Source organism: Rhineura floridana, chromosome 5, assembly GCF_030035675.1.
Source record: "Rhineura floridana isolate rRhiFlo1 chromosome 5, rRhiFlo1.hap2, whole genome shotgun sequence".
In the NCBI taxonomy this organism is placed as follows: domain Eukaryota; kingdom Metazoa; phylum Chordata; class Lepidosauria; order Squamata; family Rhineuridae; genus Rhineura; species Rhineura floridana.
The window spans coordinates 39,441,133-39,450,365 of NC_084484.1; the positions used below are offsets into that span (position 1 = coordinate 39,441,133).

Here is a 9,233-nt window from a genome sequence, read left to right on the forward strand (position 1 = left end):
ACAAAATCATAAAACATTCAAAGACAAAAAACAAAATCAAAAATAGTTAAACAAAAAGAAAAAAAGAAAAAAAAACAAAAATAAAAAATAAAGAGTAAAATATTGACTTCCCATTTGTCAAAGATCAAATCAGTTATAAGTCTATAATATATAACAATCCTGTCTCTTAAGTCATATTATAAAATCACTTTCCTCCAGTAGTTATCTTACTTAATCATCAAATCTCATAAACATTACTTTATTCTTTCCACAAAAAGTCAAAGAGAGGTTTCAATTCTTTAAGAAATATATCTATCAATTTTTTTTTCCAGATAAGCATATCGATTAATCCATCTCATTACTAATTATGATAATCTTATTGTCATAACCATAGTCAAAATAAACATTTCAATTAATCCATCACATCAGAATCTGTTAGGTTCAGTAATTTCAGTAGCCATTGTTCTATTATCTCTATTAGTTCCATTTTCCATCTTCCATCTTCAGTAGTCTTGTTAAGTCCAGTAATTTCAATATCCAATCTTCCATTATCAGTATTCCATAATAATCTTGCTGTCAAAGCCATAGTCATATAGTAAGAGTCTGATGGGAATTACCTCTATCCCAAATATTTTCTTGCCATCCATTCTGAATAGGTTGCTGAAATACTGCTGTAAAATCATATCTCTGTTCTTTTTTTCAAAATACACTGGGTCATCTCTTAAAAGTTTTTCCATTGTCACATGGCTGCAGTTAATTCCATAGATTTTCTCTATATTGGGCTCCATCACATCATTCCAGTCCAAAAGATAATCCATGCCATTGATAACTTTATCTCTAGAATCTTCATTAATTTCTTCAGAGATAACATTGAGTTCCAAACAATAGATTTTATTTCTAAAGTCCATAGACTCCAAATCTTGTTCCTGTTCCACGTTTGCTCCAATCTCCGGGATCTCCTCTCTCACAGGGACCCCTATTCCAGTCTCCAGGGTCTCCTCTCTCACAGGGACCCCTGTTCCAATCTCCGGGGTCTCCTCTCTCACAGGGACCCCTTCCAGGGTCACCTCTCTCACAGGGACCCTTATATCTTTAATCTCCTGCTTCATTTTACTCAATTCAATTTTCGTTATCTCAATCTCATCCATTATTTTCTGAAACATAGTTATTTCCAGATTCTCAGCCACTTTCTTAATTGCCATTATAAAAGAAAAATATAGGAAAACCACTTCTTATTTCAGCAACAATTGGGTTAATACTCCAAACTTGGTGACATCACAGTATAAACAGAGCAGACAGCCTTATCTCTCCAATAGTTAAGTAAACAAAATGCAGTTCCCAGGATCGAAACAATTAATGGCAATCGTCAAGAAACAGATTCGTCAAAATAAAATAGACCAAAAAGAGAGTAGTCTCAAAACAGTATAATATTTTTCAAAATAAAAATCTGGAATAGAAATCCCTCTTCTGTGTATATCTTTAGAATGCAAATCCAGGACAGCTTTTTGCAACAAAAACAGAGATAAGCTATTAATTAGTGCGTAGCAGAGAGAAGTTACGGCTCCCCAGTGAGATGTCAAAAACCGATCAATCTGGCAAATCTCTTTTAAACAGCAACAATTTAAGTCAAGTAAAAGAAAAATATAGAAAGAAGGGTGCTTGCCTGTTAGTGCGTTCTCTCTTAGAAGATAAGATGAACGTTCGCTTTAACAGATAGAGCTTGCTGTTGAAAATCCGTCCCACCTTCGTCGGCTGGACCTCGTCCCATAAATTAATGAGATCTGGTCGTCCCAACAAAAATAGGCTTTGAGGTTAATCTCTTCGTTTCTCCCTACCCGGGAGAAGTTTAATCAGTCAAAAAAAAAAAAGAAAAAACTGACTGATATATCTGAATAAGCTTCTTTTGAGGCAGGAGCCCGTCTCAAAAGCAGGCACAGGCTAAGTCACCCTTCCCGGAAGTCCCCAAACTGATTTGATTATCATTGGATATTGTGATATTTCAGTACACCAACAAGAGTTCACATTAGAACAATGGCTACTGAAATTATTGAACCTAACAGATTCTGATGTGATGGATTAATTGAAATGTTTATTTTGACTATGGTTATGACAATAAGATTATCATAATTAGTAATGAGATGGATTAATCGATATGCTTATCTGGAAAAAAAAATTGATAGATATATTTCTTAAAGAATTGAAACCTCTCTTTGACTTTTTGTGGAAAGAATAAAGTAATGTTTATGAGATTTGATGATTAAGTAAGATAACTACTGGAGGAAAGTGATTTTATAATATGACTTAAGAGACAGGATTGTTATATATTATAGACTTATAACTGATTTGATCTTTGACAAATGGGAAGTCAATATTTTACTCTTTATTTTTTATTTTTGTTTTTTTTTTTCTTTTTTTTTTTTTGTTTAACTATTTTTGATTTTGTTTTTTGTCTTTGAATGTTTTATGATTTTGTCTTGTATGTTTTATGAAAATCTGAATAAAAATTATTGAAAAAAAAAAAAAAAAAAAAAAGAGTTCACATTACAGTGCATTTATGTCTTTCCTAGATCCCTTAAACATGGATGAACATTTTGAACTTAATAAGTACAACTGTGTCCTGAACTTTTATTCTCACTATCTCACTCTTCAATGCAGATATTGCATTACATTTTTTTTGCTATTCATTATCTCCCTCTATAAAGATCTCAATTTAAATTATGCCTATACATATCCAGACCATACCTGTTGAATTACATATCTTTGGAAAAGGAACATACGAAGCTTCCTTATACTGAGTCAAACCATTGGTTTACTTAGCTCAGTATTGCCTACACCTGGGATGGGAGACCTTTGGCCCATGGACTAATATTGGTCTTCCAGGGGATCCAATTGGCCTGCAAGGTCATTTTCCACAAACCACACCCACCTGTCAATTAGCTGCCATCACTTGATGCCTGCAGCCAAAGCAGCAGGATTTAACCCCTGCATGATAGCTGATAAGCAGGGTTAAATCCTTCTTGGTTTGGCTGTGCTCCTCTCCCCTCTTGGTAACAGATGCACATAGTCAAAGGAAGCATCGGGGGGGGAATAGGTCTACTTGCTTTTGCCACATGTGCCTGGTCTCTTGGGAAGAGGTGATGTTTGCATAAAGCAGGTTCCTACCTTCCCCCATCCCCGAGCGGGAAGAAGCTTAATGCTGACATCAGCTCCAAAAGGGACTTCTCCTTCATCATTCACTGCCTGTACAATGCAGTTTTCTTTCACCTTCCCCCCTCTGATGAGGAGGGGGAGGAGAGGATTGCAGAGGAGAAACAAGTGCTTTACTAGGGCTGGCAATGCCCCTTGTTCTGCCAGTTCCCAGTCTCACAGAAGGGATTTTGAAAAGGGGGACAACAACCTTCATGTCAATCATGTGACTTCACAACAGCTCTTTAGAGTTTCAGATTGGGCACATTCACAGCCCTACCTAGAGTTACTATGAATCAAACCTGGGACTGTCAGCATGCACAGCAGATGCTTTACCATTTCCTGATAGGGCCATCAAGTTAAGGACAGTTAGGAATATGCCTCACATTCCAGAGGGAGAGCTCCTGTGGACAAAATCCACGTCATCAAAAGCCTGGAGTGAATTACAGAAATCAGAATGGATTGCCAAGCTGCCTCACATACTCTCTTATGGTTGAATGAGCCTCCAGTGTGGTCAGCAGGTGATGAGAGAACACCACACATTGGCTGCAGCCGATGTAATTGGAACACACGTAGCATCCAGGAGACGTCCCTGGACTCTTTATCTCATGTGTTCCTTCAGCACAGGCAGCAGATGATAGTTTCACCAACCACTAGTTGCACCAGATGTGATTGCAACATTCTGAGATTAATGAGAATCAGCCACAACAACTTGGATCTGGGTCTTATTCCAAACATGAGCCCCTCCTTCCCTGCCCACAGGGGAAGAATCAAGCAGCATTAATTAAAAAGAATTAACGAAGCAGGGTTAGCTGGACTTGAGAGGATCTGTGCCTGGGACCATGAAGTGTGCTCCACATGAGCAAAGATCATGTTGGGCTTGATGGCCCAGTTTCCTTATGTGCACATCAATTCTATTGTTGCTTTTTTCAGAAGTAAGTGCCACTGTGTTCAGTGGAATTTACTCCAAGGTAAGTGTGCAGAGAATTGTAAAACAGCTTCATATCTTCAATCAAATGCATTCCATACTAAAAATGCCATTCTTTTATGAAGATACTGGGGACACCATTGTTTTCTTTCATGTTCAATCAGAATAACTCCTGGAAAGGACAATATATCAAGAAGAGAAGATTCCTGGGGGACTTCTCACTTGGCACTATATTACTACATCTCAATAAAACCATCAAATGGGCGTTTTCTTGTCCTGACCTATTTATTTTCAGCAAGCAGCTGGTATACAGGAATTAATCTTCCAATAATTTATTTTTATCTAGAACTATAATTTACTCTGCCAGGCTAGGTTCATGGTCCTTGCATTAATTTACAAAGCCCTTAATGACTTGGGCCCAGGCTACCTTAAGGACTGCCTGAGCCCTTACATACCAGCTCAATCACTGATAACTGCTGGAGGAATACTGTTAACTATTCCCTATGTGAATTTGGCTACCTTGGTATGAATGACAAAATAAGCAGTTAGCATGGCCAGTCCAGCAATATGGAACATCCTCCCAATGAAAATCTTCAAAGCATCCTCACTTTGTGTTTTTGGACATCTTTTGAAGATTTTCTTGTGTTGATGATCTTTTTCAGTTAGATGAATTGTATGTGATCAGCCAGTTCCTTATGACATTTTCTGCTTTTATATTTTTCTTATGTTTATTGTGATTTTATATATGCTGTACATGACTTAGATTTTTTTCCCTGTATGAGTTATTGGTACATAAACATTTTTATAAATCTATCTTGAGAATTACAAGTGATGACAGATTGAACTTAACTCCTTCTAGCACCTCCAGTCTGAAAAAACTGACAAGTTAAGCAGGGGAAATAGTCCTGTAGATCAGAGATGGGGGATCTGTAACCTTCCAGATGTTGCTTGACTACAACTCCCATTATTCCTGACCATTGGCCATGTTGGCTGGGACTGATGGGAGCTGGAGTTCAACAAAATCTGAAGGGTCCCCCTCCCAGATGTAGATTGACTGAAGTGCCATTCAAAGCAAAATGTCACTTTTCTATATATACAAGAAGAAAATTGGGATAGAGATATAAAGCGTGTAGCATTTCAGAGAGAAAAAAAGTGTTTCCTCTTTTTATGGGGAACAGAGACAGCTTTGATTCCCTCAGATATATAATCAGATCAAGGATTACATTGGTGAAGCAGATATATTTCTTTGATCTTCTTACTTGATATGGTAATTAAGCCCTCAAGAATTGTCATAGACTTGAAAAATGACAGGAATCCAAGGACTAAGGCTCAATGAAGGCAAATGAAAGAGGAGAGGTGTCATGTTATGAAGAAATTGGTTGGATCAGGCAGTCATCAGGTCATAAGGAGCAGGCTGAACTACTAAATTCCCAATCTTTCTTTTTCTTTATTTAATCATTACTATTCCCATTAACTGAGCCTAATGAAAACAGGTCTCAACCCTGAAACTCTGAGGGTTATTTTTCTACCCAGGCCCGGTCTCCTGTAGCATATGTCTCTGCTCTTTCCATTTTAATATTATACCAATTAATGGGTGTCTTTAGCCTGGGGGTATAGTCATTAAATCCATATCTGAGTATCATTTCTTTCTCTTCCTCCAGATCTTTCCTATGAAGCCACTGACTTATCCTATAGCGAAATCTCTCTACTTCAGTGACATGAAACTAGGGATGTAAGAAGGCATTGATTTACTTTCCACCCTGCATTCATTGCAGGCAGCACTGTTTCTGTTCCATTGCAGGGGCTTACACCCTCACTTTGTCTCACTGTCTGCTATGGTGGAATTAATTATGTAAATAATTATGTTAGCATTATGTTACTCCACACCATTCATTTCAATGCAAAGAAATGCAATGCAAATTTGAGGTGGGAGGAATAACCAGTTATGTACCCTTACATATCATTTGTGAACTAAAAACAGCAGCAGCAGCAGAAAATACTGATTATATATGCTGGATTGATTTCCATTCCGGACATGGGATGAACATGCAAACATCAACAATTTCCACTCCCATTTCCACTGGAATTCCCCAACATCTCTAAATGAAGCCAACTTTATCCCAAGATATCCATCTTCATCCTCTCCCTTACCTCATTGTCCTTCACTCTTACAAGACCTTTAGGACAGAAGAAAAAGAGGACACAGCTCTTGCAACTTTTAACAGTTGTGCAGAAAAAGGAAATTCAGTAGGTGTCACTTGCATGACAAGCTCTACCTAACTGAAGGGAAAGATCAATAATGATTTTGGACAGCTAGTTCTCCTATTTAAAAAGAACAATGGCTTGATCTGGGTTGGGGGCTAGGAAGACCTAGTCCTCTGTGTCCTTAAAAGTGAGTATAGCAAAAGGAAGATGCTACTTGCTCTCCTGCAGTCCCACACTATTTCTGATACTGTCTTCTAGTCTAGTTAACCCACATTGGAAACCCTGGTGTTAGCTAGCATAGCCCCCACCTCTTCCCTAATTACAACAACCCAACAACCAGTTCATCCATTGCTTCCCATGTTTTAGATGAATTTGCAGATGACAAAAACAGGATTTTTCCGTTTCAGTACTGTGCTGCTCAGATTTCTGTGCCTCCTCTGATGCATTCATAATACATACTGAAGATAGGTTAAAAGTCTCCCCATGGGAAGTAATGGGGGGGGTCTGGGAGGTGAGGAAACCAATTCTCACCAAACCCACAGATTTTGTGGGCAAAGCCACAATAGTTTGTAGATATGGCTGACATCAGCGGTTGGAATCAGTGGGCACCTGCTGATGCCTACAACTCAGAAGAGGGGCCCTGCAAATCCCCTTGTAATCCCCTTTGCTCTTTCACTTTGCTGTCACAGCATAGCCAGCTGTCCTCCCTGTGCACATGAGTACTGACAGATCTAAAGAAAAGGAGCAGTGATTTCTGTTTACCCTCCCCTCCCCCAATGGGTGGCTGGGTGGATTGAGGTCAAATGGAGAAGGCAAGCATGTGGGCAGTGAAGAGAAAGTGGGCCAAAGAAGGTTGCCCACTGAGGGCATCTTTCTCAAGCAAACCTTAGAACCTGGAGTCAGCACTGGAGAATGGAAACCTGTCCTGAAGAACTTGGTGTTCCTCACTATATCAAGTACAGCTCCACCTTAATTTTAAACATGTGCCATTTTGGTGCTATCTTCCTTGTAGTATGCACAGCAGTTATAAGCAGTCCAGACATAGTCATCCATGGGGGGGCGGTAAGTAGTTGTTCTGTCAACCACCACAACCCATGACGAGCCATAACCTCCAGATCCCCAGCTTTTATTTTTTATTTAAAAAAAAGTAAAAAAAAAAAACTTTCTGGCATTTCTAGAAATTGAGATAGAGGGCAAAACGTCCAGGCACTATTATTCTCTGTCTCTGTCTCTCTTTGTGTGTATGAGAAACCAGATTGCTCTCCCTTTCAGTGTTTTATTCCTCCCTCCCTGGGAAAAATTCCTGCAGACACCCATGAATCCAGAGTGTCCACATGAACTAGCCACTGACTATCTTTAAATATATTTTAATGTTCAGATTGACCCAATGTTCTTTTTGACAACCTCCTTCACTACACATATCCCCTGTAGGTATATTGAGGTTTTCTGACCTTTTGTCTTTTTCTCCCTCTCATTCACTAGGTTTCTGACCTCTGACGGTTTTAGAACTGCATGGAGGACATTTCACACGCTGGCAGCACCACATAATCTCCCCTGCCCTTTAATCTCCTCATTTTTGCTCTCTCCTCCCATTCCTTTTCTTTGGATTTTTTAAAAAAATTCAAAGTCTGAATGACTCCAAAATGCTTTTGCTTTTTGTATGCTTACCTGAGCACTTTTAAGAATCCAAAAGTGCATTTGTGCAAACAAGAACAAATTACCGCCACTCTGAAGACAGTATCTTTTTTCATAAATGCTCAGGACTGGAAATTATCAGAGCATTGAGCTTTCAGTAGAAAGCAGTGGAAAATTATTGGAACAATTTAATTTCTAGCTGAATTCTACTGTTCCAAATGGAAGGTTGTTTGTTGTTGTTGTTTAAAAAAACTAAACTGCTCCAGCAATTTAGAAGCTTTCTGTATTGTGCATATGCAAATGAGACATTTGTAACAATCCTAATACAGTTACCGGATGCAGTATTTTACAGTTACAACTTTCAAGTATGCCAAAGATTTACCGTAGATGTGCAGAAGACTGCTAATTTACTGTTGAACTGTAAGGAGGAGTGTGATAGTAAGAGCCAAGGCTTCTCAATTTCAATTGTCTTTTATTATTAGAAGAACTGTACTAGTAATCCTTTATTTGGAAGCCTTTTGGGGTTGATATGAGTGATCATGATAATGAGTGATAATGAAAAATTATAATGAAAAATATTATATTGAATTTTTGTATGTACATGCCCTGATGTTACAAAAGAAATGAAAATGAGATTAACAATGTTGTCCTATATATGTCTTTTCAAAAGTAAGATCCATTCAGTTCAATGGACACACACACTCCAGCTAAGTGTTTATGCAATCCTAGATACATTTACCTTGGAGTAAACACCATTAATCACAGTGTATCTTATGTCTGAGTACCTATACATAGGATTGTGCTGTCATTTTGTTTTGATGATTTTGTATATTGGCATTGATTTGTTGAAATAAGTAATGTTAGAGTCAAACTGCGCCTATGGCCATACTACCCTGAACACGCCTGATCTTGTCTGATCCCGGAAGCTAAGCAGGGTCAGGTCTGGTTAGTACTTGAATGGGAGACCACCTGGAAATACCGGGTGCCGTAGGCTTACAAGAAGGCAATGGTAAACCATCTCTGAATATCTCTTACCATGAAAACCGGATGGTTTTCCTGAAAATATCTATCACTAATAGGCAAAAAACCTTGTGGTTTAAGAACGTACCTATAGCCCACAGATATTTCTATCAAACTTTAAAAAGCAGGGAAATTGGGCAGCTATAGTGAATGCACCAGGGGAGCAGGAGACCTGACCGCCTCTCTGAGATATTGGACTGCCCTACAAATGTGTCAAACTGCAAACACAATTTGGGTTGGTCTTCACAGTCCAATCTACTTGCTGTGTAGCTTGGAAGAA

At 38.5% G+C, this 9,233-nt stretch overlaps 1 pseudogene; it reads left to right on the forward strand.

The window, feature by feature from the left end:
- Positions 1-8,808: 8,808 nt before the first annotated feature.
- LOC133386262 (5S ribosomal RNA) lies at positions 8,809-8,927 on the forward strand (annotated as a pseudogene).
- Positions 8,928-9,233: the final 306 nt, after the last annotated feature.